Source organism: Mus pahari, chromosome 6 (genome assembly GCF_900095145.1).
Source record: "Mus pahari chromosome 6, PAHARI_EIJ_v1.1, whole genome shotgun sequence".
NCBI classification, from domain to species: Eukaryota; Metazoa; Chordata; class Mammalia; order Rodentia; family Muridae; genus Mus; species Mus pahari.
The window spans coordinates 46,417,873-46,422,862 of record NC_034595.1 but is presented as its reverse complement, the minus strand read 5'-3'; positions in this window follow the sequence as shown (position 1 = coordinate 46,422,862).

Below are 4,990 nucleotides of genomic sequence, written 5' to 3'. Positions count from 1 at the left end.
AATTTTTTCCCTGTGCCCATATCTTCGAGGTTTTCCCCCACTTTCTCCTCTATCAATTTCAGTGTCTCTGGTTTTATGTGGAGGTCTTTGATCCACTTAGACTTGAGCTTTGTACACTTTCCTTCCTTTCTGTGCACACAGATGGGGCACAGAAAACAGTGCAGGCTTCGGAGGTTTGAGAGGCAGCAGGAAGCAAAGCAGGACTTTTGAGAGCAGGGCTTTGAGCCGCTGCCATTTGATCACCAGACTTAATGTAAGTCCCTGTCCAACTGGCAAGCTTCTGGCATTGCCAGCTGCTTGTCAGGAGCAGAAATGAATGTGCGTACTTCTTTCAAATAATTCTGCTGAGGTCTTAAACCTCCCTGCTTGGGGACCATAGAGGGGATTATTAGACCCAGCTTGGGGCTTGTTTTTGTTTATTCCCCAGCTTTACAGCCTTTCTGTTTAACTCACTTTGCGGGGGTGGGGGGTGGGGGGGGAAGCCAGATGAGCTCAGATATAAAAGGTACCTGTGTCCTGCACCAAATCCTGGCCAAGCTTTTCCCACTTGTATCACCTTCAATTTCTTCTGTAGCATTTCATCCTTCCAAAAGACCCTTGACCTTCTGGGTAGTGAAACCAAGGCCCAGCAAGCACAAAAACACTGGACCCCTTATGTGTGGTTTCAGTTGCCAGCAGTCAACTGAATTTCTGATATACAAAATTCAAAACTAGACAATTCATGGTTTTTTTTCTTTTTCTGTGAAACTTTTTTATTAGATATTTTCTTTATTTATATTTCAAATATTATCCCCTTTCCTGGTTTCTCCTCCAAAAATGCCCTATCCCCTCCCTTCTCCTCCAGCTCACCAACCTACCCACTCCAGTTTCCCTGTCCTGGCATTCCCCTACATTGGGGCATCAAGCCTTCACAGGACCAAGGGCCTCTCCTCTCGTTGATGTGACAATTCATGTTTTAGGTTGCACATGACTGAGGGTGACAGAATCCTGTACCGTCCTCTTCCATTCTACCCAATCACAAATCACCCCTTCATCTAGCATTTCCAAGCTGTGTATGCTGCCTGCCCATGGGCCACTCAGTAACATGACATTTCTGCACTGTGTATATAGACTATATGCCAGGGGTCATCACACATCAACTGTGGTGATAAAATTCATCTTATTTAGTAATCCCAAAGTACAAATGTAGCAATCAGAAAGTTCAGACATGTCAGAGAGTAACCATAAAGCCAAGAGAAGCTTGTTTGAAAGAAAAGGTAAAACTTTATGTTTTACACACACACACACACACACACACACACACACACACACACACACACACTATTCCACGGTTCTAGACATCTACTGGGGGGCGTAGAACCTACCTAACCCTATGAAAGGAACACTATTACGCATCCTAAGACACCCTAGGACCAAATTCAAAGCCAGAAATCCAGTTTCTCCCTTCCACTCTACCACCATCTACTCTTCACTCCAGTAAACGTCACCTTTCCCACACTGGGAATCTAAATGCTGAGATGTGAACAAGCCAGAAATGGAAAATTCAAAAGAGAAAGTGAAGCTGGGTTAGTGGAATGTTTTATAATCCTAGCTGGCAGGAAACTGAGACAGAGGATTGTGAGTTCAAAGTCTACCCTAACTACAAAGAGAGACCGCTCTCCCTCCCAGAAAAAAAAAAAAAAAAAATTAAGTCCCTGTGGCGAAGTAAGGGTGGGGGGGAGGGGGGTGTCTCCAGTGTCCCCTGAAAGGTATGTTAGATGGCTTGGTCCCACCTTCCCAGGGTCCTGGCAGTCTTGGCCCCAGGCCCAGATGGGAAGATGAAGAGGACTAAGAGAGGAGGAATCATGGGGCTAATAACTGCACCCCAGGCATCAGAGCCGTCCAAGTCTCTGACTTCTTTTATGCTGGGACCAGATGAAGGCTGAAAAATTGTAGTGGTCATAGTGTATTTTCAGGGGCTTAGTGGGATCAGTAAGAAGAATGATGTGGAATCTTCCTAATGCAGTTTCTGAGCCATGGAGCTTAGAAGACAAAAATCTTATCAAATGTCATCTGGTCTACTTAACAAAGGGAAATCACAAGTTCAAGGTGTCAGTAACTGAGATGGAAATGGGCTTCAGTGAGCATGAAATTAGATCCAACAAAGGCATGGAAAACTTTGAACAATGCTTTCCCCCATACTAAGTGGATACCACGGAGATATATATTGAGCAATTCCTTGATGTCTAATGTTTCCTCCCTTTCAAATCCTCTCAAAGGGCTGGAAAAGTTAGCTAACTTTTTAAAGCAGAGATCCACACAAAAAAAAAATTAACACAACATCTGTGCTTTTAAAATTATTTTTACCACTCCACCTACCTAAACAGTGACTTACAAAGAGGTCTCCTGCAGTTTCTTATAAATGTGATTGAAAACAAACCATGACCTGGAGGCAGCCACACATAAACAAGGTGAAGGAAACCTTCTGCCCTCTAAGACCTCAGTCTGGGGATGATGTGAGGCTCTTGTTGATGCTAAATATTACTAGTCCATTTCATTACTCTAGAGCCAGTTGATGACCTTTTCAACCTGAAAAAATGTCTGTGCTGAGACAGGATAAGGAGCCGTGTCAAAACATATACAAAATGGAGACATGCTCAGTTTAAATCAACACATATTGGACTATTTCTGCCTAGTTACTGTTCTATTGTTGTGATGAGACACCATGACCAAGGACACTTAGAAGAGAAGGCATTTGCTTGGGTGCTAGTTGACAGTTTGAGAGGGCTACTCTACTATCATGGCAGGAAGGGCAGTGACACATTGGCAGGCACGGTGCTGGGAACGTAGCTGAGAGCTCTACATCTGGCTCACAGCAGCAGACAGAAAGAGAGAGACTGGGTTTTACATAGGCTTATGAAACCTCCCAGCCCATCACCAGTGACACACACTTCCTCCAACAAGGCCACACCTCCTAATCGCTCTAATCCTCAAATAGTGTATGAACTGGTGAGAAAAAAATGCAAATATATGAGGGGGGAAGGGGGGGCAGTTACATTCAAACCACTACAACATATGACCTGCTTTATACCAAAGATTATACAAAGTATTAGAAAGAGTTACACTTGCATGAAGTAACCCTGTCTCCAATAGTCGCAGATGAGAGAATGAAATTAGAGGCTTTAATTTAAGCTACCTTGTTTCTCAGGTCTCTGAAGTCCCACCCATCTCACAATTGACACTGTGTCAAAATGTGGTGGCAGAGTTTATTCTTTTCAGTTTTAGTGGCACACAAGAAGGAAGAGTAACTTACTGCTACAGTAAAGCTTATAACTGATGAAATACAGTAGCTGTAAATAAGATATAACCTTGCTAAAATAAACAGGCTGGAAATAGCCTTTTAAACCCAAAAGTTCTGCCCTTCCTTCCCTGGATTATTTTTGAATTAAAGTCTTAGTTGATAAATGATATAGTAAAGTAAGGAATGGGCACACAAGGAACATGTACACTTTTTGTTCATGATAATGAAATACTGAAAATGTACTGCTATTTTTAAAGTTTTATTGCAAATAATAGATGCTATTTGACTCATTTTCTTTACCTGAAAAATGCCAGGCACAATGAGATAGGTACAAATAATTTTACTCACATGGAGAATATATATATATATATATATACCATATAATAAATAATTTCGTTTTCCAAAATTTGATTTTTTGCCTAAATATTCAATTTTTCCTTAACTACACAACTCAAATTTCTCGTATAGTTCTAAGATCACTGATTCTCAAAGATGAAGACTAAACACACAACAAACAGAACTTCAGATAATCATGTTCCAATATTCTGAACTTCGTATATCTGCCAGGTAGTTCTCCATTGAGAAACTTTCCAACAATTTTCTCCTTCACAAGCCCTCTATATCCCACTGACTCTTCCTGATTCCTGACAACCCCTAAACATATCTTGTACTTCTCATACATTATTATTGATCACTCTTTGCCCTTTGCCTAGACTGCTCTGTCACTATCTCTTGCTGGGAAATTCCATGTGCACTCTCCAAAACCCAGGTCTAATCATGGCATTAGCGTGGGCTTCTTTGGGAAAACAAGGCCAAAGCAGAACTTGAAGACAGCCATCTATTTAAGAAGTGATCACAAACGTTGGGAGAGCAGGCTAACAGAAATGGAAGAGTAAGAGAAGTCGGTATTAGACCAAGTTATCAGTTCCATCTATGGGCACCTAGGGCCCTGCCCTCCAGGCACTATTTGGCCTTCAGAATGTTATCTGTTGGGTGACGATTCACCCTTTTGCTTTTGGCTCCTCACTGGGCCCTGGTTGCCTCTTGGGATATTAATGTTCTTGCTCTTTCTGGCTGCATGTATCTGGGTGATGGAGAAGGTGAGAGATGCTCAGAGCTGCTGGGTTATGCTAGGATAAAACTGGTCACCAAGGCAGTAGGGTAAAGGGTAGATAAGCAGATGAAAGGAAAGACAGAAAAGTTTCTAACATCCCAGACTTAACTTGCCTCATCAGTTGCCCTCCACTGGACCAGCCACAGCCTTCTACTTCAGAGCGCCTGCCCTGTTACATTGTGCCTTCTTGACTATGGACTTAGCAGTGACAACACATTCTTGTTCACCTTGGAACCCAGGACACTCAGCACCTCTAGGACCTCTCAATGGGGTAAAAAAATGTACATTTAAATTAATAGATCACATCATGGCCAGGCACTCTACCTTAATTAGTTGACTGTACAAGAAAGCGTTTTGATTTAATAAGAAAACAAACCACAGGTCAAAAAGGGGGAATGAAAACAAAGTTGATGTAGACAAAGACCCACACTTAGAGGCAAAAGGATTTATTTTAACAATACTGTCAACTACATATGGTGGGGAGTTTTTTCCCCAAAGACATTTGACAGAACAAATATCACAGCAGGCGCTCTGTCTTAAGAAGATGGTTGTCCTGCCCAGGAGGGGTGTTCGCCTGGCGGCTGTCCGCAGGCTGA